The sequence below is a fragment of the Parasteatoda tepidariorum genome, chromosome 9 (genome assembly GCF_043381705.1).
Source record: "Parasteatoda tepidariorum isolate YZ-2023 chromosome 9, CAS_Ptep_4.0, whole genome shotgun sequence".
Lineage (NCBI taxonomy): Eukaryota > Metazoa > Arthropoda > Arachnida > Araneae > Theridiidae > Parasteatoda > Parasteatoda tepidariorum.
The window spans coordinates 12,053,514-12,079,637 of record NC_092212.1 but is presented as its reverse complement, the minus strand read 5'-3'; the positions used below and the strand labels follow the sequence as shown (position 1 = coordinate 12,079,637).

The window sequence follows — 26,124 nt, the reverse complement described above, 5'->3', positions numbered from 1 at the left end:
CGACTACCATGATAGTAACGCATATTAATATATGTGCTTAGTTTTTGTAAGAATAGTGGTGATCAATATCATTTAAAAATTAAGATTAAAAAAGAAAAAATACTATATAATTACTACCACTTTAAATATGAAAATAAAATCTTCCGGAAGATCCGGAAGGGTTGGCAGGTATGCATTTTTTTTAAAATTCTTCTCGATTTCGTAAGAATACATTTCCATACCTGCCAACTTTAACGCATTTGGCGTAAAATTTTATTTCTATATTTAAAGTAGTAATAAAATGTATGCTTTCTATATATTCCTTCCATTTTTAAACTTAATTTATAATCCTTTTAACCACCACTATTTTTAAAAAAATTAAGTATATATATATACATATGGTAAACTGCATAAGCTGTTTAAAAATACAGCAAAAATTCTGCTTAAAAATGGAATTTAAATTCCAATTTACTACCACTGGGAAAAATTATTCTCGATAGGTTTAAAAGTTGGCAGGTATGCATTTCTGACTTGCCCGTCCCGAAACGTTTGAATATGAATAATTTGATAGAGCGTCAATAAATAAACAAAAATGAATCGAGTTTCTGCCACATTTCTCATTTTTAGTTGCTTGTGGCATCCTTGCAGTTAGCAACTCGTGTTTATGTTGTTTGTATGTAGTGGTGGAAAAAATAATTCCGAATAAAATTTAATAAATCTAACATAAAATGTTAAATTATAAAATCTACTACTACTTTAAATATTCAAATCGCATTGTTTCGATAGATCGGGACTACTTGGCAGGCGTGCAATTAGTTTTGCACATATTATATTTCATGCGACTAATCGTTTTCTTCTTCCCTTCTTTGTTCTATTTCAAATAACAACCAACATGTATTAACAATAGTTTTAAATCAGTCGAGTAATTTCAATTATTTGCTGATTTTGACTGACTGTCTATGCTTGACTAACAGTAACAGTGACTAACAGTATTTACATTCGATCTGCTAAAAAGCGAATAAATTCGTAAATACGCAGACATTGTTGAAGTAGCAGTTCTGAAAACAATAAAACTGCAACTTATTATTTCAACTTCGTCCAAGCTTGTCGAAATCATTGTTTCCCTGCATAATTTGAAGATTAAAAATTGAGCTAATAATTCCTTTTAAAAAATATTTTTAATAAATATTATCGGAAATTGATAGAATTATTAGTACATACCTCTAAACCAATCCCATTTGTAGCATTTCTTAATATTTCACCTAGAAAAAAAATTTAAATTAAAAAACCTGAATGGTTACAGATAGAGCAGTAGATATTTCTCAAATCAATAAAATGATGGCAGACAGAACTATCTAAGTACTAATACAATCACTACTAATACAATTACTACTAATAAAACACATGTACTACCACTGTTTCATTTTCTTAAGAAAAGAACAAAATTTTTTAAGCACACTGAGTACGAAATGGTTAAAATTTTTAAAGAAATATGAGCACTGGATTTATGAAGAAGGTTGTTTTATTTCTATTCTGTATAACTTAGCGACTATTTGATTAATTTACCACAGTTATAGGGGATGCCAACTTGCTACACTTTGAGGATACTATCTTTCTAGTTGTAGCGAAATTTATGTTTTTACCGGTGATTCTTGGTTTATTAAGTTTGATTTTAAGCTATATTGCCCACCATAACATTTAAATAATCCAAAAGTTCATATAAAAAGCTAATTAGTTTAAAAAATCTTGGGGTAAGCCTATCAAAGTGACGACTGAATTAACTAAAAAATTGCAAATTTTACTTTTTCATTCTTTACCACTTATTGAAAGAAGCTATTCTCACCCCAGCTTTAACCCTTTCTAAATCCATTTAAAGTATACTTACCACCAATTTTTAAAGTCCTTTTCAACTTTTCTACCACTTTTAATTTAGGTTTCCATTTGTTTATAACTTCAGATTTCTTGAAGTGCGTTTGAATGAAATTGGCAACCATTTTTTAGTATAACAAAACGTATAAAAGTTACGAAATCATACCTGCCAACTTTTGATCCTTTCCATTATAATTTTTGCCAGTGGTATTAAAATGGAATTAAAACTTCAATTTTAAGCAAACAAATACGTTGTATTTGAGAAAAGTTAAGTTGACAACCATGATAGTAACGCATATTGATATATGTGCTTAGTTTTTGCAAGAATAGTGGTGATCAAAATCATTTAAAAATTAAATTTATGAAAGAAAAAATAGTATATATTTACTACCACTTTAAATATGAAAATAAAATCTTCCGGAAAATCCGGAAGAGTTGGCAGGTATGGCAAGATCTCAATGAAATATAATTAAAAAAATACGTTTAATGAAAATTTTGCGTCAAAGGGATAGCAGTTTGAAGTTCGTAGCATTTATGAAATTTATTTTATAAATAAAGAAAATTAAAAGTCAATAAGTTCTTAACAAGTCGTGGTAAATATACTTAAGACCAAAAAAAAAAATATCATTAAAATTTAAATTCATTTTTTATAAGCTAAATGAATTTTTCTTTTCTTATATCAATTACTATTCTTATATGAATTTCAATTCCAAAAATTCCTTAATTTACTTTTACTAGAAATAAACAGCCCAATAAAGGGTTAAGCATAGAAAAGTCTCAGACTTGCCATCCAAATATAAATATTTTTACATAAGTGTATAGGCGGCAAAAAAAAGTCCTCTTTTCTTTCTCGCGTTGGCAGCAAAGAATTAAAATATCAAAAGTTTGAACTGTCATAAGCATAAATGCTTAAACGTACATGTTTTTAAATCTCTGAATGCATTCCAGACGCATTTTGATATTATCTTAAAAAGTTGGAGTGCAATTCCATTGGCTCCTGGATTTTTATTTATTTTGCAATAGCGTGAAAAGCCTTATCGTTATTAAGGTGGCTTAGAGCAGTAACTCAAGATTATCGGGATGTTGCGAGTAAAAGCATTAAATGTCGTATGAAGGTAACTTTAGGGTATGTTAATAAATATTAGTGTAGAAGCCCTCCGGTGAAAGAAATTCTGCATGGGGTGGGGGTGAAAGGCAAGGCTGCTTATTTTTCGAAGAATAAAATACAAGCAGCAAGAATGTCTTCGGGCTGAAAGCTTACCCAGAGGAATATGATAAATAATTATGGCTAACAATTATTTGAGTTACGAAATCAGACGCAAAAATGTTTTTCTCCTTTAAATTATAATACCATTCTTTCGACAGATTGAGATTTTTAACTATTTCCATAAGAGAAGTAGCCGCAATCTGGGAAATATGGTACCAACATATTTTCTCCTCTCAATTATAATACCATTCTTTCGAAACATTAGGATTTTTAACTATTCACATATGAGGAGTAGCCGCAATCTGGGAAATATGGTTCTCGATATTCTCCAGTAAAGCGGTCGAAAATGTGAAATCCTTGTTTTGCCATCTGAATCCTTAATTATCTAAAGAAAATTCTATGCAAAAATGAATTATTAATGATCACTTTTAATGAATTTATTTCATAATTATCGAGAAAATTTTGAACTATGAGAAACACCAACTTTAAAACTTATTAAACTGTGTAATTTTAAATGAATACAATACGAATTCGATTTAGAAAACATTAAGAGTTCGAAATCGGTCGAATACTTCATAATAAATGAAAATTTTAAAATACAGCTTTTTTGAAATTTCAAAACTCAGAAGCTATTGACCAATTTTTTTAAACTTATTTTTTAGTACAGTACTTATTTTATAGGCTTATTCATAGCTACCAAGCTGATTGATCACTTTAAATCTAATACATTTTTAAAAGCGACATTTAAAAAATAAAACAATATTTCACTTTAACTTTTTGCATTAAAAAACATTGAAATCATGAACAAAACTATTTATCCAGACAACGTATGCTTAACGTATTCATGATAAAAAGTAGTGATAACAATTGATAAAATTCAACTGTGAACAGGCAAATAAACAAAGGTCTCAGATAAAATTTGACTGTATACACACTCCAAATCCTTTTATTACTCTTTTTACAGATATGAGGCTGATTGTTTTAAATAATTGTAAGAGCATCATCAGCATTTGTGAGTTATTTTCAAAATTCAGAACACAGATGACATTTTATGAAGTACTAGTAAGCTCTACACCCCCTTCGCTTCTCTCACCTACTCCCACAATTGCTTCACATTCATTTTTGCTTTTTGTTGATAAACAGATTGTTAATTTAAAAAAAAAATCATTTAAAAGAACTGAAACTTTTTACACGCAGACTTCTTTCTTTTTATTGTATTAACACTGATTCAGTCCCGGATAAAACCTGACCTTACTCAGAATTTTATTCTATACCATCTTGTCTTTGGCTGAAAATTGCAAATTCATCACCCTAATAGTTTACCACAATTCAATTTGCAATTTTATTGAGTTAAAATTTAGACATTACAGAGTTCTCAAAGGTTCGCCAAAATAATTAAAATGGTAATGAGATTTGCATCCTAAAACGCATTTGTTAGTTTTAAAAATGCAACGCGAAACATTCAGGAATACTACATTAACAGAGATGCCAACTGCTCCGGACACGCCAAAATAATTTAAAAAACTGTAAATAATTTCTAAGTAAATTTTGCAAATATATGACTACTTCTGCTAACTTTTTAAAAGGTATTGCAAAACGTAAGGGCTATAAGTGGCGAATTATATAAGCCAGAGAATTATTTAGAAATAGTGGTGGATAAAAATCTACTAAATTGAATTTATTAAACCAAGAATCACAAATGATAAACTACCACTTTAAAATATTTATTTTCTGTCCGGAGCAAGTTGGCATCTCTGCATTTATTCAATGACACAAAACATTTATAGAAGTAAACATTACCAGTCATCTTCGGGTGAAAAACATTTAAATTTAAATTATTGCTTGATTTTAAAATTACTCACATATTTTGAAAACACGTAGACACGTCACTAGATTACCATATCGTTGAAAGATCTGAACTGATAATTTTGTTCGGTAATCAGTGCTAATTCGTCAATTCGATAACTATATGATTTTCGGTAACTATATAATCTCGTTCCACGGAACGCAAATGCGGGTTAGTTCAATCGAAAAGTCCTACATGAAGGGAAATTTCTCCCAATACTTGACCAAGGAGTTCCCTTGTCTTCTGGATTAGGTTCAAAACTACAAGGCTACGGAGTATATTATTAATAATCGTTAATCCAAAAAAATGGGTCAGCTGTTCAACGCGACTGTTCTAAAATAAAATAAAATATATAATCTCGTTAAATATTCTTCGCCTAAGAGATTATTTCGCAAGAGGGAGAAAATTTAATTCCTAATCTTCTTTTAAAATTTTAAATATTAATTTTGGATTAAATTTGCAGCCATGTGTGTACGCAACTCTTTGAAGTGATGTAAGAATTACCATTGTTAAAGAAGTGGTAGAGGATTAACGCTTATGATAAGTGCATAGTTTTTAATGAGGCTACCACTTTAGTTTTAAAATATATAGCAAATACATTTCAGGAAAATAAATATTTTAGCTTTAACTGCTTAAGGTAAGTCAGATTCACAGTGAAACCTCTAAAGTTTGGCAATGATTCAAATCACTAATTAAAAATGCAAATTTTTTGTTTCTTTAACATTTTATCAACCACTTTAAATTTTGAAAATACAAGCATAAAGATAACCTCATATATCGATCAAACGCGCCTGGAAAAAATTAAAAGGTAGTATTGATATTGATTTAAAAAAATATTATTATGTTAGTACTTTCCAGAACATTATATTTTGTGTAACCTCTTAGAGACGGTAGAGTCATATTAGCACTCTCAGGTCGGCGGTAATCCAGGTGGAGAAAAATAAAACTGGTAGTCAAAATATTTCCATAGCAGTTTATTTGGAGAGAGCATCAGTACTTAATTTAAAAAAAATTAGACTGTAACACTTTGAACTAACATTAGTTAGATATATTAGAATTAAATTGAGAGCAAAAATAAGGCTTGTCCAAACTTTTTATTTTGCTACAGCTTTTTATTTTTTTTCCATCCTGATTCTGGTCCCGAAAAGGTTAAGTAAACATATATAGAACCGAAGTTTGTAGGTACGAAATTTTATTTCGATAATGGAAGCTATTATTACGAAATTTTCAGCTTTTTTACAACAAAATTGGTACTAGTTATTAATTTTTCCAGGAAAATAAATCCGCGAGTGGCCACAACCGAGAAAATTTACTAACTGGCAACATAAGTCTTAATTTCATTTCTATTTTAGGAATTAAATGAAGCAGTTTTAACATCTAATTATATTTCTTTTTTTCGCAAACATGTTTTGGTAGTTAAGAATTAGTCAGAACAATTTTTTTTTTCAATCTCTCTGTACCAGTTTTAAATTTCTTCCAGTTTNATGATAGTAACGAAACCCTGTATGCCTTTATCGCGACTGACCACACTTCGGAAAAGAGAAAAAAACTGGTAGTGAAACTAAATTATATGCACACATAATTTTCAGGAGGAATTAGATATATATAAATACCAGGACTTTTTTACAGTTACAACATTTCAAATACTCTGTTATCTGGAAAAATATGAAGTGTGATAGATAATTTATCATAATAATTGTAATAGCTTTCACTTCACTTTTTACGAAATTTAGGAATGAAATGATTTTACTACCAGTTTTTTTTCCCTTCTATTCTGGGATACCTTATACCTGAAAGGCCTACCTAATTTAATGACTCTAGTTCAATGATACGCCAACTTCAAGATAAATAATATATAAGCCATTTCGCACTCCTAAGAAGCCCTTTATATATAAATCCAAGTACTCCCTCAATGATCACAAATGTGTGGCTTCTTTGCTTAAAACCTTTGTCTAAGCTTTTGCTCCCGCTTCTATAATTCAGTGGGTTAATGGATAACTAAAATGGCTTCACCTGTCCCAAGTTAAAATATCTCATGCGGAAAAACTCGTCAACAAATGAGCTCGAATGATTATTTTAATCAACATTGATAAAAATAATACGAAACAATGTGATAGATTATAATAGCGATAGAAATATTGTAATTTCGCGAAATTCCATACAGAGCCGGACTAAAGCAGGGGCATGAGGGACAGTTGCTCCGGGCCCCCACATCAGAGGGGCCCCCCAAATCGAATAGAAAGTTTAATTAACGTTTCCTTCTTTAATGAACTCTTTTTTGAACAAAATATCAATACAATGTTACATTCGTCAGTTTTATGTTAGCTTCTTCATTAATCTATCGTATGAACTCAAAAAATCTATATTTCGTAAATCCATGGCTTTCTAGAGCAGAATTCAGCTAAATTTTCGCAATTACGATGGATAGATTTCGCCGATCAAAACCTTGTATTTTTATATATCGAAATTGTACAGAAATACGGACATCACAGATTGACTTGAGTCGCTCAGAAGCCAATGCGATTAAGTCCAAAACACAAAAATTGAGAAAATTAATGTTTTTTTGATACATTAGTTTTTAAAATTCATGGTTTATTAATTTAATTAGAAAAGTGTATAAAGTCTTTTTTCGAGGTGTGAACTCTTCAAAAAAACAAGATACGTACAGGATGTGAAAATAAAAACGTTAAGTATTTATTGAAATAATGACAGCATCTTAAAAATTTTAGGACTTATACCTTTTGGCAGCTGAAAAAGATATGAAATATATATAGTCTACTAGTATAAACGAACTTTTATTTTTCACAATCATCACTAGATACAGTGACTAATAGAAAATAAATTGTTGGATTATTTCAAAAATTGTTTTGTACTTCAAAACTAGAATGGCACTTTTCTTTGTTTTAGGAAATGAAAATAAAATAAATAAATAAAAAAAAAACTAAAAATACCACATTTTAAAAAAATACTATGAAAAATACCATACCCCTTTTTTTGGTGTAAAAATACTACGTCTGGCAACCCTGAGTTACTATGAATTTCTTGTTTTTCAGTGTTACCAACAAATATCGAAAGAAGAAGAATAATTTAATTTTTATTTCAAAGTTTATGTAAAAAAATATTGATAAAAGGTGGACTTATTCACAATGGCTTCTGAAATTATTATACAATATATTCAGAAGCTATTAAAAAAAGGGCTGTCTGACCTAGAAAAAAGTAACCAACGAGTAAATCCTTTAATAACTAAGAAGATTATTATTTATTTCATCAAAATTTCCAAAAATCAGAAAATATCAAAAAATGGACTTAACCGCATTGGCTTCTGAGCGGCTCACTTAATTGAGCCATCATAATTGCGAACATTTAGCTGAATATGAGTTTTTGAGTGATAAACAACAAAAATATTCCGTTTGTCTACTCTAGTCCCATCTCCCTTACATAACTTTAAAAATGATATCCAAATTAATGCATTAGCTAAGCATTGAACTCTATTAAATATACTTTGTATTTCGACTACTTAGGAAATTAATTAATGCATTACAATTAAACATTTCGGGAAATTCATGCAAACATAAAACATTTAACTTCCAGAAAACAGAACATCTAATGTCAAGTTCCCTTCTACTAAGGAAGTAGTACTTCTAAGATTAACGCCTTTTATGTTAACTAAATACGATAAATTAGTTCGAATTCCTACAAATAGACAAACATACATACTTCCGATGACGATGAAACATTAAGCGGAAAACATCGATTAAGTCAGAATAGATGACGCGTCCCAGGAGGTGCTCAGTGGAACAATAGTAAATAAAACGTATACCTCACAAATAAACAGGAGAATTAAACAGAAAATGAAATTGGAGCGTAAAGGTTTGTAGAGATTCCGAACTAACTTTCTGCATCATCAGCTAGATTTCTGTATGAACGAAATAGTTAAATGATTTAAAGTGTCTGGATGTGTTAAATAACGTTGCCAAACTGCCGCATTAACAACTAAATTCAGACAGTTTTGGGCGACTTTAAGAATTAACGTATATTGTTACGCGACGGGTTGAATTAAACTGTTCACGCGTGTTACTATCAATAAGCGCGTGAGAGACACTGCGTAGGAGTGTGATATTTTAGTTGAATTGCAGAACAACCTCTTTGACGTTATACATATGTAGTACTCGAAATTACAAATGAAAATGCATGCACTAGAGGCTTTTTTTTTGGGGGGGGGGACATAGCTCGAGGTTTTTTTTCTCACTTTATGCTTGAAATAAACATGTATCCTTAATTTCATGTATAGTAGGGAAATTTATCTATTTCGCGAGTTTTTCATACTATAAAAGTTCGCCTTTCTTTCTTGAAGTTGAAAAAAAATAAGTAATCGGGTATAATGTCACACTTTTTACTTTTACTCGTTTTTATGTTACTTTTAACGTTATCACTTTTTACTTTTTTCTAGATTGTGATGCAATGATTCAAATTCAATGGCAAGCGTTTGTATTTGCAATCTAACTCCAGAAATAAAAATAACTAAATTCAATAATACAGAAATACGGGGGTTGGAAAAAAATATGGGAAATGTTTGTTGGACAAAAATATCGAAATTGTTTGTTGGACAAAAATATGTTAGCAGCAAATGTTTTGGAAGATTTTACATGGTGAAACTGGCCAACCGGCCTGTGTAGGGGTGTGGGACTGGCCTTACACCAGAAAGGTTCTGGGTTCAAATCCCGGGCAAGGGCATGAATGTACTTTCATTCTCCGTACTATCTGTCCTTACTGTGAGATGAACGTTGGCTCACATTATATGGTGCCCCTGAAAGAGTGGCCAGCAAACCTGCCCTTCAAATGCCTGTATGACGAAAGGTCATTCTCCAGATGGGCATAGGGGGGAAAAAAACATGGCACAGTTTGAAAGATCATGTCTGAAGCTTTCAGAAATGATCAATTTAATCGATCAAATTGATCATAAGAATTTAAAACGTTCTATCCTTTTTCAAGAGCAACATAAATAAAAAAATAATTCAAGTATCAATATTGCAATATCATAAAATGATTTCAAATTTGTTGGTATTAAAGCCAGAAAAAAGGTATTGTTTTTCTCTCTTCATTTTGGTCAATGAAAATTATGCTTGGGTAAAAGTGACGTCATTTCTAAAAGTTTCAAGCATGATCTTTCAAATTGTGCGATTAGTTTTGTCGTGTGAAATATTACAAAACATTTACTGGTAAATGAAAGATTGTTTGTATGGAGTTAGCATAAAAATGCTTCCATATTTGTATTTAATCCTTGTACAAGAGCCGTGGTGGCTCAGGGGATAGAGCGTTCACCTTCCGATGAGGTGAATCGGGTTCGAATTCCAGCAATGGCTGGTCGATACGAATTCTACACTCGGCTTGCATCGACCACAGTGCTGGCGTAAAATATCCTCAGTGGTAGACGGATCATGGGTTAGAGTCCTTTTGCCGCCAGTCTAACTGTGGGAGGCATACCTGCCAACTTTTAATCCCTTCCGTTAACATTTTTCCCAGTGGTATTAAAATGGAATTAAAACTTCAATTTTTAGCAAACAAATACGTTGTATTTGAGAAAACTTAAGTTGACAACAATGATAGTAACGAATATTAATATATGTGCTTAATTTTTGTAAGAATAGTGGTGATCAAAATCATTTAAAAATTAAGTTAAAAGAAAAAATGGTACATATCTACTACCACTTTAAATATGAAAATAAAATCTTTCGGAAAATCCGAAAAAGTTGTCAGGTTTGGGAGGTATTAGCGGTTTTCCTCTCTATGTAGTGCAAATGCGTGTAAGTTCCAACAAAAATTCCTCCTCGAAGGCTAATTTCTCCCAATACTTAATCCAGGAGTTCACATATCTTCTTGTTTGGGTAATAAATTACAAGGCTACGGAGTTGAACATTAGTAGTCGTAAACCCAATATTGGGTCGGCTGTCCAAGGTCTGAAATGAAATCTCTAAATATCAAAGGAAAAAAATTAGTAAGAAGATCGTTTCATAAAAGCTTGTTTACGAGAATATTAAAATATAAAGGACTAGCATGATTTTTTAACAGTTGTAGGACTGTTTTTTTTATCAGAAAAGAAAGTGAATAGTGATGGAAAATTAATTGTTAACTTTTCATCAGTTATTTCCTTAATTTTAAAGAATTTTGGTTTCATTGTCCTTTTTACTTTCTTAATTATGAAGCAAAAGCTTATTTAAGTCCTCTCAGAAACAAATTATAAATTAAATGGTTTTACTTCCAGCTTTTCATTTTTCCTGTCTTGTTTTCACCCCTGGTTACAAAACTTTTAAAGCAAAGTTTTATCTTTTTAGAAATCTTTAAATTTTTTTTTTTTTAAATAACTTGTCCGAGACAGGAATACGATGTCGATAAGGGTTGAAATTTAAATGAATGTTTTGATTTAGTTTCTGGTCTTTAATAGTAGAACAGGTTTGGAAGAAAAGAGGAAACACTGATAACAAAACCAATTTAATAATAAACGATTTTCGGGAGGAGCAAATCTATTCTAAACTATTCATTGTTATTAACTTTATTATTGCTTTATTGAAATTACATAGATTTGCAGACTTGTGTACTTAATTTGTTCTGTAGAAGGACAGATCGAACAATTCAGAGAAGGACATCACGAAGAATACATCCAGGTTTACGGCGGGATTCGGACCCGTCACCTCCAGATACCGCTGGGTTTTACATACATTTGCAGAGATGCCAACTTGCTCCGGACATCAAATATATCTTTTAAAGTGGTAGTTTATCAATAGTGATTCTTGGTTTAATAAACACAATTTAGTAGATTTTTATCCACCACTACTTCTAAATGATTCATAGGGTTATATAATTCACCACCATATAGTCCTTAAGTCATGTAAAAACCTTTAATAAAGCAAAGCAAAAATACTCAAATATTAGCAAAATTTACTTTGTAGTTAATTACCGTTTTTAAAATTATTTTGGCGTGACCGGAGAATTTGCAAGCTCGTGTGCTCAATTTAGGTTAGGGAGCAGTTCTATGTATGTATTGTTATAAATGTATGCATTATATATGTACATACCTGCCAACTTTTACGCATTTGGCGTAAAATTTTATTTCTGTATTTAAAGTGGTAGTAAAATGCATGCTTTCTTGCATTTATAAACTTAATTTATAATCTTTTTGATCCACCATTACTTTTAAAAAAATTAATTGTATATATTAATATGTAATAACATTCAAATAGACCTAATAAGCTAGTTCAAAATACTGTGTATGTTTCTGCCTAAAATTGTAATTTAAATTTCATTTTACTACCACTAGGGAAAATCATCCTCGAAAGGATTAAAAGTTGGCAGGTATGTATATTAAAAAAATTTGGTAGTCATGGATGTTTTATTCTTCCCAAAAAACAACCTAAGAGGAAATTTCTTAGTTACCACTTTTTACCCTTTTTCGTCTTGATATATATGGATTAATATGGAATAAAAAAAAACAATAGTGGAGTAAAAAAATCATTATCTTTTAAAAAAATTTTCCTTCAAAAAATATTTATACGGAAGCACTCTTTATCAATTTAAAATTAAGGAATGTCCCCAAAAAGGTAACAAAGGCGCCTAATGGGTTAAAATGAAAGTTTCCATCCAAACAGAGGATGTAATCATTGTTTTCGAATGACTTCCGACACCTTCGTAAGACGGCTTAGAGAAATGGTAGTTTAATTTCTGGCTCTTGTTTCTTGGAGCGCGTCGAGAGAGAAAGTTACCTTGTGTTGCTTGGAGCCGACCTTGAAAGCATTTGGCTTGCAGCTAGTTTATAAAAGAGCCACGACCCCATCACTAACATGCCAGTGATGTTCAGAATTTTGATGAGTTTTTGATGTCACGTCCACCCTTCATCAGACACTGGCGACAATTTTTTTTAAAATGACCTCTGGTGAGTGTCGTCAAGATTTAGACAGGGTGAAAAAATGAAATGGTTGAGCATTTCATTTTAACGTAGACTGGCAACTTAAAGAGCATCGCTACTTAGCGGGTTTTTTTTAAATGTTCTAATCTTTTCCAAAACAGCAAATTTCGATTAAAAAATTTAGTCAGGAAGGAAATAAACAAGTGCGATCTCAGATAGTTCATTCAAAGGGAAGTGACATACTCTAGCTCTTTGATGTTTAACGTTGTTTTTTGAAGCTCAGTCGCCAAGGAAAAAAAAAAAACACAGCCTTACACTAGAGCAACGTGATGATTTTAAACTATATATATCATCTTAACGTGAAGAATTATCTGGGCTTTAGAAGGAACAAATATCGTAAATATTTTAAAAGTTATTAAACTTTGTTGAAAATTGCCAATTTGGCAATATTTTTCCATTTAGCTGAAAATTATCAAAATCACTGCTTTATTCTCAGTTTTTGTAAATTTTTATGAGCCCAGGTAACACAGCATTAGAGTAAGTTTTTAAATATTAAAAAATAAGACCACAAACGCTTTTCATTTTTCATAAGACTGTGGCTTTTCTCTATATTGACGTTTTGCGCCATTTTCAAAATAAGCGTGGACAGCGCTGACTTTAGATAGGTTAAACTTTGAACTAACAATCATTAGCATTGGTTGGCAAACTCGCAGCAGTTACAAAGATAGAATATTATTCGCGAAAAAGCATCATTACATATCACGACGGAGCCTTCGAAAAACAAGCCCTAAAGAGTTGGGGTGACTCAAGCTCGGTTTACGTTTTTACTTTTCTAGTGGTTTGTAATATTTTTGAAATTAGTGTTGCTTGAATGGCAACACTGCGTGACAAAGGGTTAACCATAAGAGATAATCAGTGACCAAAAATGGACCGAAAAATTTAAGATACCGACACGATTTCATGAAAACTTTTATAACTAATGTTAAATTGAAAATAAAAAAACTTAAAATGTAAACAAATGCAATATATAAGATCGATCGGAAAAAATTGTGTCCACGAAGGAAAACACCCTACCATACAAGGATCAAAAAGCTGTCTTCCTCCCTGTAAAACGGGCTGTGACGCATGCATGTGGCAGAAGTCGAATTCTTGGTCATAGATAGCGCCAGAGGAAAACAAGAAAAAGCGCATCCCTCTTGCTTTAAGTCAGTGTACCGTTTAGTTCTATCGGATTATGCTAGTAAATGATTTTGCGCCATCTATGTTGTGTCTCTTAAAGCTAGAACATTACCATTCAGTTAAAGGCTAAATACCCTATAACACTTTCTTTTATAAAAGAACCTTTTTCATAGCTGTAAAAACAAGCGTGCACTTTCGCAAGTAAAACTTTCCGGCATATCAAATATGAATACTAAATTCTAATTCAAAACTTGATTTTATACTGAAAAAAAAGTCATCATAATTATATTGAAACCATGTGTCTTGCAGTCTAGAAGTGGACAACGGGCGGAATTAGGATCTTTTAACCCTTTCAAGGACGATTTTCGCCAGGTAGTCAAATGGAATATAAATTGCTATTCTAGGCAGAAAAATACGCTGTATTTTGGACAAGCTTATGCATACACATACATCAGTATTGCATATTTATATATATGCTTAATTTTTTTAAAAATAGTGGTGAATCAAAAAGATTATAACTTAAATTTATAAATGCAAGGAATATATAGAAAGCATACATTTTACTACCACTTTAAACATAGAAATAAAATTTTACGCCAAATGCGTAATACTTGGCAGGTTTGCATCCACATGGATACTTATAAGTAGTCTGCGCAGACTATTTAAAAAGTGAATCAGTTGTGAGCATGAACTCAAATTCCGTTTTAAAAGCAATTGAGATAAATTTATCATATATAGTTGAGAATTGAATCTGTAGTGGTTGACAAGTGAATTATAGACAAACCAATAATTCATAAATTAAGCAAATTTTTAGACATATATTTGATTCCACTTTCTTATTATTACTAGATTTTCCATTAAGTGGCTCTTTCGTAAAATGGTTTATCTTTAGAGTGGTCTGATCGAACTACCTATAAGAAAACGTGAGGAGGCTTTCAGTTATAAGAGGTGTTGTGCTTTTGAACCATATAATCATTTTTTTAGACATACGACGACGAGTATTATAAATGCACGACGACGAGTATTATAAATGCAAGATATTTCTTTTGAAGTGTTTCTCAAAATATTGCAAACAATATAAGGTTTATTTCTTAAAATGAAGAAAACTTTTTTAAAAATAGGCGTGAACTGAAGTAGTTTTCAGAATATTGTGAAAATTATTCATAGTGATTTCCTTTATATGTAAAAAAAATAATAGTAAAATGCACATAAGGTGAACTTTTGGCCAAAAAGGTGGCAATTGCTCCACATGCTTCATTTTTAATATTTAACCCCTTGGGGACGGGTGATTCAGAAAAGCATTCGTACAAAATCAGAATCAAGTTGTAATTAAATAAAAAAACGGTAACTTAACTGCAGTCGTTGTTAATTTGACAGACTTACTTTGCTTTTACTTTAATTATTGTTAGTTTAATCATATATAAAATCAATGTTAATTCAAAGTATAACTAAATACTTTTATTTTGAACAAAGTAATGGTGAATTAAATAAATCAAACAATCATAACTCCGCCCACAAATAAACTGCTAAAGAAATACTTTGATTACCAGTTTTATATTTTTACCCTGATTGATACGGTTTTATGCTGTCACATATTTGTGACAGTCGGCGCGAAAGGGTTAATCTCCGTTGAGGCCGGTGATGACCGTGAATTGTACCACTTCGGAAGAAAAAACAAACTGCGAGTACCAATTCCAACTAATAACTTTTGATCGAATTTTCACGTTCTAGGACTTAATCTTAAAGGTTCGAAGGGTTGACCTCAAACATGCTAATTAATTAATGCAGACGGTATTTAAAATTACGAAATCAGACACAAAAACATACTTCCACTGAATAACTATATTTTTTCCCGACGGATTCGGATTTCTGATCCTCGAAATGTACAGGATAGCCGCAATCTGGGAATTATGGTTCTAATAGTTTGGCTGGGAGAGTTGTCCAAAGTTTGGAACCCTTAATGTTAATTTTACTTTTTGCGTATTTCATTATATCTCGTGAAATTTTAAGCGAATTGAAAAATTTTTGCTCGCGATTTTAAAATTTATTTATCCAAAGCTAATTCCATGCAAAATGTAACTTTTAGTAAATATTTATTATTTTTCTTCCATCATTTTATTTTACAATAGTCGAAAAACTTTAAATTGTAAGGTATACAAATTTTACGTCATTTTAAAGAATGCAATTTTAAATGGCAAAATACAAAATTTGAACGATATCGGTCGAATAGTTCCTGAGAAATCGAATTTTGGAAAAGTCGTATTTTTATTTGCATTGCTTATAAATGAAGTCGGATCTCTTCACTGGAACACATTGTTTGAAGTTCTGAACAAGAATTCTCTCTCCACCATACAAAATGGGCGTCAACAAATCGTTTAAAATAATTTAAAAACAGTTTTCAATTAAAATTAATTTAAATTAAAAAAAAATATAAAATAAATATGAATATTTCATGCTTAAGTGAGTTTAATAAATGCGTTCATTTCCGGGAAATCAGAAACAATTCAAAAAAAAAAAAAAGAACCGATTATAAATTCTTTGAATATATCATCGGAAGTTGTTTTGCAGTTCGATTAGTTCTAAAACTTTGAGACTAAAACAAAAGAAAGTTTTCTTTAACCAGAAATAACCCGAACAAAGTATTAAAAGCAGCATGAAAAAAAAAATATTTTTAATTCTTAATAAAGAATAGAAAATAATTTCGATAAATCCTGAGTTCAACAGAAAAAATATAATAAAAGTCCATTACATATTTTGACACCATCTCGAATTAAAAGTAGACATTACATTTCTTCCTAGAGGGGAATTCGTTTTTTTAGTAGTACAATAATAAGCCAGCAAAACAAAGTTGAGTTGAAAAAAATAAACTGGTTTTTTTCGTTTGATATTTCTGAGAAAAAGATCAATAATCGTTTAAGATTAATAACCTTTCGGAAAAGGGAAGTCGAAATTTTTTCCAACTCGCCCCGCGGACACATCCTTTGGTTGAAAAAGAACAAGAAAAGAATATTATTCCGTCATCTCAATTCGAATTTCCGGCGAAAGTCGAATGAATAGGGGCGCCTAGCTGTTTATTTGGTTATTTATTAGATATATATCCCAACCAAGATCACGTGATTCCGTTTATGTTGCATTGTGTAAAATTCTCAACTCATTAGTGTTCCATTTAAGAGAAGTGAAAATCTCTTAGTTTAGATCTCGAATATTATTTTCCCTTTTTTAGACTCGACTAATGAAGAAGTGATTCCGGGAAATTTGAAATAATTACTTGAATAACGATGACGATGAAAGCTTGCTTGGAATCGATTTTAATAGTATAAAGTGACTTTTCTATAAAATGAAGTGATAATGTTTTTGATGAATCGATTCATAAAACTCTCCAAGAGAAACCGGAGATCCGAAAAATATATTTTGATAAATATTTATTTCGCTTCTTTTCATTACGGTCAATCAACGATAAATTTCCTTTGAAACTAACTGTTAATGATATCTTCATGACATATTGTTTACTTGGGGTGTTTAATTGACTTTTTTTACAAGTTAAAATTTTTTCTTCTCCAATTTTGGATTAAAAAAAAAATGCTGATTTACTTAAAATGATCGTAACATATTTTTAAATTCTTTAATATCTTTGTTTTACTGATTTTTATTTTTTTACCATCTGAAAAACTTCAGCTGTTTTATCTGTTAATACGGATTTCGGTTGGAAAAGATACTTCCTACCCTTTGACTGTGTCTTAATTAAGTTCGACTGTACTTGTATCTGTTATATCAAACATAAAATAAAATCGAGACTAAAGACTAAATATACTATAGGTTGTAGAAATGAGTTCTAGCTCACTTTAGAAGTTCCGAGCTCTCCCTAGTCCGAAAAATTTTAACCCATGACCACCCGAGCCCGATATATAAATAAAAGGAAATAAATAAATTAAAACATTTTAAAAGCTTTTTTATGTCTAATTAAACCTTTTTTTTAAATCACTAATCTGTAACAGAAAAAGAAAAGAGAAAAACTGAATAAACTAAAACCCCAAGATGGCAAAAAAAATTAAAGGAAGGAAATAAAAATCTTGAGCTTTAAAGGTCATTTGACAATTAGCCTCACAAAGCAAAAACATCGAACAGAAGTAGCAGATCGCCGTAATCTTTTTAAACCTTATAAATTTTACATTTTTTATACTTAATAAACTGAATCAAACGTTTAAGTGGAAAAGTTTATTAAGTGAAAGTGAAAAGGTTTATGAAGTTCGAGCCCGACTGAGTTCGAAACCTTCAGTAAACGAGCCCGTGTCGAACTCGTGCTACCTCTAATATATTGTGATTATTTTCGCATAAGAATTTCAGAAAACTGATAAAATTTTGACTAAAAGTGAATTAGGAAACGGTAACTTCAAGCATAAAAGGAATAATGATTATACACCCAATTCTCAGAATCCTTATTCAATAGAATCCATCGCTCATTATTTAGCATTATTCTGTTTAAATAAGCTTACAAGGTAGTATAAATCAATTTATCATGCATGTACAAGCCTATTACTGATTGAATTAATAACTCATCTGAGGCACATCTAGCACACCACACCTCATGAAATGATCTAATTGGACTAATGTTAATGAATTTCTAATATCCGTTCTATATCGATAAAATAACTGAGTATCAATCAAAATCATATCAATTAAGATTTTATATATATAAAAAATTGACCATATTTCATGCAATCACAGTTTTATTTAGTTTTGAACATTTGATCTGTTAATTTTCCTTTTTTTTGGGATTAAAATCATCCTTAATCAATCGATTTATCTAACAATAAATATCTTTTTACTTAAAAATTAAATTTTGCTTACTTTACAAATTTATAATTTTGCTTATTTTACAAATTTATGTTTGAATACATGTTAGCGAGAAATAAGCTGCCTTTTCAAACAGGACTAAATGTAAATTGCCACTCATCAGATTTATACCAGCGGCTGTACATCAAACGATTTAATTATTTCTTAATTGTTCTCGCCACCTGGTTTATGTAACTTGCCGCATCTCTTTATTTGTTTGGATGTTAGCAAACGAAAGTAAAAATATACAGAGGTGAATTGTAAATGTATTTAACAATGCTTGAAATCGCTACACTAATATTAACTCTAGGTTTACGGACGTTTCTTATATACTTATCTCTACGGACACACGTCAATTTGACGTATGAAAGAATTGTGATTCTTAATTTAATAAATTCAATTTAGTAGATTTTTATCCACCACTATTTCTAAATAATTCGTAGGCGTATATATTTCACCACTTCATATTTCAAAATTTACTTTGTTGTTATTTACCATTTTTTTAATTATTTTCGCGTGTCCGGAGCAGTTGGCATCTCTGCAGGGACCGACTTACAGATTTGGGGGCCCCGGGCACAGATGAATTTGGGGGCCCCAGTTAAAGAGCCGATAAATTTTAGTTAACATGCAAGGTCTTAAACTTAATATTGAAAAAGTATTTTTCAGACCATAAAAATTGCAAGTAACATGAAACCTTATTTAGAAGTACGTCCCCCAGATATTCAGAATTTAATTTAGTGAAATTGTAAAAAAAAATACAAAAATGTTATAAATATATNTGACATTCTGCGTTTGTTCTTTCTATTATTGCTTATCGGCAACAGTCGTTTATCACTTGTTTTATTTGAGATAACGAATCGAAGTATTGTCGGTACATTCCTATTTATTATTGATTTGATAATTGCTTGTTTACTTAAACTTTTGTCTAAATTATGATCGCGTCAAATTGACGCATATCCGTAGAAATAGATATACCACATAGAGAATTTCAATATTTCAACGCTTTTGAGGTAAATAGCATTTAATATATATTTACTTCGATCAATGGTTAAAAGTCATTACAAGAGATAAAATAAAAATTCAAACGGGTTTTATAATTTTCCTTACAAAAGTCGAAATCCGTCAAAATGACGTGTCCCGTAAACCTAGAGTTAAATACAAGAATACAGAGATATCTAACTGCTCCGCTTTCTGAAAGTGTTATAATAAATTGGTAAAGAAATAAATCGTAAAACTTACAGATTAAGAATAATTACGCCCACTTTTTAAATGAGTAACCACATCATAAATGCAATAAAGCTGCATTTCATACAATGCTTCGATGTGTAGCGTCGGAAAAATTACTTAATTTAAAAAATAATAAACTAAAAATAACTTAATTGACTTACCACAAGAAAATACTTTTTTACAAAGCGGATAAAGATGGTATCTCTCCAAACATAAATTTTAAAAAAAATTCTATATTTGTCAGAGATGCCAACTGCTCCGGACACGCGAAAATAATTAGAAAAACTGTAATTACTACTAAGTAAATTTAGCAATTATTTTGACTATTTTTGCTTGCTTTTCAAAAGGTATACCATGACATGATTATCATAAAGTGCTGAATTATATAAGCCTACGCATTATTTAAACATAGTGGTGGATAAATAGCTACTAAATTGAATTTATTAAACCAAGAATCACAATTAATAAACTACCACTTTAAAATACATATTTGCTGTCCGGAGCAAGTTGGCATCTCTGAAATAATTAAAAAAACGGTAAATAACTACAAAGCAAATATTTGACTATTTTTGCTTGCCTTTTAAAAGGTATAGCATGACATAAGATAACGCCTCCTGTAACTGAAAGCCTCCACACGGTTTCTGTGGTAGTCCGATCAGACCACTGTGAAGGATATCCACTTTCCGAACGAGTCACTTAATACAAAATCTAGTTGAAATAAGAAAGTGGTAGCAAATATATGACTAAAATTTTTTTAAATTTATGAATATTATTGGTTTGCCTTATTCACTTTTCAACCACTACAGATTCAATTCTCAAATATATATGATTAATTTCTCTCAATTACTTTATATAAAAGGTTTTGGGTTCATGCGCACAACTGGTTCACTTTTAAAATAGTCTGCGCGGACTACTTATAAAAGACCGTGTGGAGGCTTTTTGATGTAGGAGGTGATGCATAAGCACTAGAGTAGAGGTCGCCAAAGTGGTCTATATAGACCCCCAGGGGTCTATTTAACAAAAGCGGGGATCGATCTGAGACAGGGGGCGAATGGGGGTCGATCCGAATCGGAAGGGTCGATTGTGGGTAGAAAAAAAAACAAAAAAAAAAAACAGTTCTCAATACGCAAATCACACTTACATAATTAAGTATGTAAAATGTGTGAATTTTTTTTATAATTGACTCAATACCAGTTTCTTTATAAAACATAAATTAATAAACGTATTTTTATTGGGATGAAACAAGTATTTACGTACCACCGAGCAGTGGCACGAACTCAGGGCAGTTTATAAGTCCTATGTAGATGCGCGCAAGTCCAAATGTCACGTGTGATGAGCATTGACGTTACAAATGCAAATATCATACGCAGTTTCAGTTATCTTTGCAAACTGTGCTGAATATTTGCAGTGTCATTATTAAAACTTTTATAGTTTTGGAAAATTAGTTATTGTTTCGATAAAACCATTCGTATAGTTTAGATATCAATTTTAATTATCAACGCTCAAAAAAGAAGGTAAGCATTAATAATATGGATTAGTACAGCCCCGGACAAAACAATAGCACACTTTGTATTTTCTTACGAAAATTACAAAATTGACTAATTTTGACGAAAATTAAAATTGACCAATTTTGAACCCAATATAGCGAACCTTGCAAAAAACACCAGGCACACCCATCTCATTGATCAAGAAGCAGTAAATCTTTAGTTACTTTACTTATTATATCTACTTATGCATAATTACTTATTATTTAATAATAAGGTATTTAAATTTCAATATTAATATATTTTTCATAAAACTATTGTTACACAATGCACTATTACTTTATTAAATGCTTAAAATCATAAAATAAATGTACAAACACATAGAGGTTTATTTTAATTAATAGAAAATTACTTTTGTGGGGGTCGATGGAGATTTCGAAAAATTATATAGGGGTCGATGACCAAAAAAGTTTGGCGACCTCTGCACTAGAGACTCATACCCTCCAACTTATGAAAATTTAGAAAATAATTCTTTCTAGTGGTAGCGAACCAAAGTAGAAATTTTTAAAGCAAATGGATCTCTCTTAAAACTTTTATCAGAACTTAAGAATCTAGCCATATGGCCTGCACTTTTACATGTAATAGTGGACAAGTTACGCTAAAATTAATTTTTTTAAAATATTAAGACATTAATTTTGCTACCGTCTGAAAAGAAGATTTCAGAAACTACGGAATTTCCGTAGCAGTTGGAGGGTATGGAGAGTGGTTAATTATATAAGCCTACGAATTAGTTAGAAATAGTGGTGGATAAAAAACTGCTATATTGAATTTATTAAACCATGAATCACAATTGATAAACTACCACTTTAACCGGTTAACGCCCAGCTTCATATATTTAGGACAGTTCCTTTTTTCAAAGACATTCATTGTGGTGGGAAACTTTTTTCAATATTTTCATTTATCTTGATGAATTAATGGATTCTCAGATACCACAATGATTTAGTTATTTCTGATTAGATCTAGAATTCTAAGGAACAAGTACCTTTTGATCTATCAAGGACTTTTTGAATGCCTTAACAGTAGAAAAACCAATTAATTTCGTAAATATATTATACCACTTTTTCCATAAAACCACTTTTTGTATCATTTCAATTTATAGATTCGGGACAAAACGGGTTAAAATATATATCTGCTGTCTGGAGCAAGTTAGCATCTCTGTAGTGTGGTGAATTATTTAGAAGCACTGGTGGATAAAAATTTACTAAATTGAATTTATTAAACCAAGAATCACAAATGATAAACTACCACTTTAAAATATTTATTTGCTGTCGGGAGCAAGATGGCATCTCTGATTTATTCGTCGTTCTAAAAGGGAATGTCAATTTATAAAGATATCTCGCTGTAGCACGAAATGGCGTTTTATATAAAATTCTGAATTATTTATATGCTGTGGTAGCTAAAATTTTCCTAACTAAGAATCAAATATTTAAATATAACTTTTGCTACCCTCAAATATAGTTTTTCACAAAGCGTAGCAAGGTGGTATCGGTGATAAAATATAAATAATAGGGTCTCAATTTAAGTCATAGTGTATTTAAAAAGCTAAAGATGTGAGAGCAAAAAAAAAAAAAAAATTTGATTTGTTTAAGCGTGTGTATTACTTTTCCTTTCGCTACATGTAATGGAAGTTGAGATCAGTCTTTGATGGAATCAAAGGCGTCACCATTTTGAAATAAGAATCTTTTAATTTAATAACTGAAGTTCTAAAAGCTTTGCAATTTAATCATTAGCTTACAGCAACTTCGAGTAAAGACAGCTTTTTCAACAGATAAAAGAATTACAACGGAAAATATATTTATCCGTTGAAATAAATTAAGTTAGTAATTTTACAAGAAATTAAAGATTTGAATTCGAAAAAGGATTCTCAACAAGGCTGATGGTCTCTATTTATCAAACCGGAAAAGAACAAAGACGATTCCTCTGTAGTTTATTTTTAAGAAAATTAAAATATTTATGACTACCAAGTTTTTTTAAAAAATAGTTATAAGATGTATAAAGTACCAATTCAATAATTAATTTGCAGTATAGTTAAGAATAGTAAAAGTTTATTTTAGTTGTTCCGAAAATTAATTATGAATGAAGTAGTTTTGTTAACACTATTTCCTCTTTTCAGTTTTAATTTCGGACCTGATACTAAATTACCATAAGTGCATGAAAAATTCATCACACAGATTTCTAAAAATGTTCACAAACGCTTTTATTTTAATTTTGTTTCAAATTACCAACGCAAAAATAAATAAATAAAAATACGCATGAGTTGTTATCCGGAATTAGGAAAAAACTAGTTATATAATTAACTATTATTATTGATCTGCTTAACCATTGAACCGGAAGTCATTGCGAAAGGATATAATTTTTTTTAATTTAAAAAAAGTGGTATTATAAGCATTTCATTAATAAGAGTTAATTAATAAAAATCACATCTAAACATTGCTTTTTGTTTGTTCTGTTAAAGATAAAGTGGTAAACAGAAGGAAGTAGAAACTGAATATAAATGAATATGCATTACCACTTTCTTGACATAGGTATTTTGCATATTTAGAAAATATTTAATGACAGGGCATTAATGGGTTAAAACATACGTTGAGTGCTAAGGAACACATCGTTAAATGGAATCCTGTATACAATTGTGGATTTATTTTTTATCAAACTTAAGTGGTAGCTAATGTGACAAAAAAAACAACAACTCAATTTTAACATTGTACTAGCACTCTTCCATTAAAACTACTTTCATACAGCTAAATTGTTAAAAGTCAGACGTTCATGGATAAAATAAATGAAAATATAAAATTATGCTGCAATCTTAAGAGCTGCTACGAAATAAATTCTTACAATTATAGCCATTATTAATGGCTACCTAATATCAGTCCGTGAATTAGCAAACTTTTATAGGAGAACTTTAAGGGACAAAATTGTGGATAAATATTTTTTAATAGTTGTTTCTGATTTGTGGATAAATATTTTTTAATAGTTGCAAAACTTATATTTTAATGTTTGTGTGACCTATGACGACAGTAGCATCTGTAGTCGCTAGTCTACAGATGCTACGAATTTTGCTGTGTAAGTTAAGTATAGTTTTTAGTATTTCTTTAATTTAATAGTAGTTTTTGCTGCTCAAGTTAAAACTGAATAAAATAAGCTGAGTTTTAATTTCTGAAAAAAAAAGGAAAAAAAATCTTCTATAAATTGTGAGAAAGGTTATCAGAGAGAAATAATAATTCGTTATTTTTGAATTTGGTTATTTCGTTTTCAGGTGCTACGTTTTTTGCTGTATAAGCTAAGTATAGTTGTTTTTGCTGTTCAAATTGAAATTGAATGAAATGAGCTGAATTTTAATTTCTGAAAGAAAGAAAAAAACTGTTATAAATTGGGAGAAAGGTTATCAGAGAGAAATAATAATTCTTTATTCTTGAATTTGCTTATTTTATTTTGAATTTTTAAGTTCGGTAAGAAATACTGATGCAATAATTTATAAATGCATAGAGATTTCTTCAATGTATTCTTATTGGAAAAAATACATTTTTCTAGAAATTTCTTATCTCAGTTTTATTGCAATTTTACATAAATAACAGAGATGCCAACTTACTCCGCTTTGCAAGAAAAAAAAAATTTCTAGTGGTAACGAAATCTAAGAAATTTTTAGTTTAGTATTTTTCATATTCAGTAATTTTTCCAACACTATGTATTAAAAATTCTAAAAATAAATAATCAAACGCAATTTTATACCGCTATTTCCGAACAGCCACCACATAGACTGTTAACCTTAAAATCCTACAACAATTATCAAAATAAATATAATGGATGAGATGGGGCCGCTGTGTGGCCCAGGTGCCCAGCTATAAACTCAGAAGAAGAAGACCGTCATGTCGTTCCACTACTTTCTTATGCATCACAAGCCTGGTTAATACCATAGCATCTCGTGAAGAAACTAATTAAATGTCAAAACATGATCCTAAAAAAATCACCTGTGTCACCTTAATACTTACGACATGCTTTACATTTTTAAAAGCAAGCAAATATTGTCAACTATTTCCAAAATTTACTTTGGCTTGTCCAGAGCAGTTGGCATCTCTGTAATAACATAACTAATACTAACATAACGTAAACTTGCGAGCTTGTTTGCTCCAATATTGCTTGATACAGCTCTGATAGTATAGGAGCCTTATTATCACAGTCTCAACCACNACAGATCTCGAGATTCCAACTCAGTTGCAGCACATATATAAACTGAATGCAGATTTTTTCGATAAAGCCACAAAATGCAGTACAGTCAATTTTAACGAAATATTCAAACTTCAATAAAGATAAGAAATATAGAACAATAGCTGCACATTTCACCTCCGACGTCATAACCATAAATCTTATCACATAGAGCCCCTGAATTAGACAGGCCGACTTATCATTTATTGTTGGAGCAAAGAGCTAACATAAGCACAGCGAATAAATATTTTCAAGTGGTAGTTTATTAATTGTAATTCTTGGTTGAATAAGTTCGATTTAGTAGATTTTAATCCACCACTATTTCTAAACAATGCGCAGG

At 30.5% G+C, this 26,124-nt stretch overlaps 1 protein-coding gene across 7 annotated transcripts in view; it reads right to left on the bottom strand.

Annotated features, from left to right (window-relative positions):
• LOC107445872 (uncharacterized) overlaps positions 1-26,124 on the bottom strand; it is a 244,730-nt gene that overhangs the window by 122,242 nt on the left and 96,364 nt on the right. For 4 of the 7 annotated variants that reach the window (XM_071184745.1, XM_071184742.1, XM_071184746.1 and 1 more), the window contains exon 4: positions 1,201-1,241. The gene's annotated coding sequence lies outside the window, so the exon portion shown is untranslated. Of the gene's footprint in view, positions 1-1,200; positions 1,242-8,618; positions 8,735-26,124 lie in introns of those variants that run through there. The other 3 variants (XM_071184743.1, XM_043047461.2, XM_071184747.1) reach the window with 2 other exon arrangements.